Source organism: Leptonychotes weddellii, chromosome 9 (genome assembly GCF_054177405.1).
Source record: "Leptonychotes weddellii isolate Sample4059 chromosome 9, ASM5417740v2, whole genome shotgun sequence".
NCBI lineage: Eukaryota > Metazoa > Chordata > Mammalia > Carnivora > Phocidae > Leptonychotes > Leptonychotes weddellii.
This window is the reverse complement of record NC_138377.1, coordinates 84614685-84615144: the sequence shown is the minus strand read 5'-3', so window position 1 is coordinate 84615144 and position 460 is coordinate 84614685.

Here is a 460-nt window from a genome sequence, read left to right as displayed (position 1 = left end):
CCTGGGCTCTCAATTCTATTCTGTTGATCTATGTGTATATTTTTGTGCCAGTACCATACTGTTTTGAGTACTATAGTTTTATAGCATATCTTGAAATCTGGGATTGTCATATATCTCCAGCTTTGTTCCTTTTTCTAAAGTTTGCATTGGTTATTTGGGGTCTTTTGTTGTTCCATACAAATACTAGAATTTTTTGGTACTTTAATAGCGATTGCATTGAATTTATAGATTGCATTGTGTTGTATGAACATTCTAACAATATTCTTCCAATCCATAAGTATAGTATGTCTTTCCATTTGTTTGTATCACCTTCACTTTCTTACATCATTGTGTTATAGTTTTCAGAGTGTAGGTCTTTTTCTCACTGGTAAATGAAAAATAAGCCTACTGAATGGGAGAAGATATTTCCAAATAATGTATCTGATAAGGGTTAATATCCAAAATCTGTAAAGAACTCCTA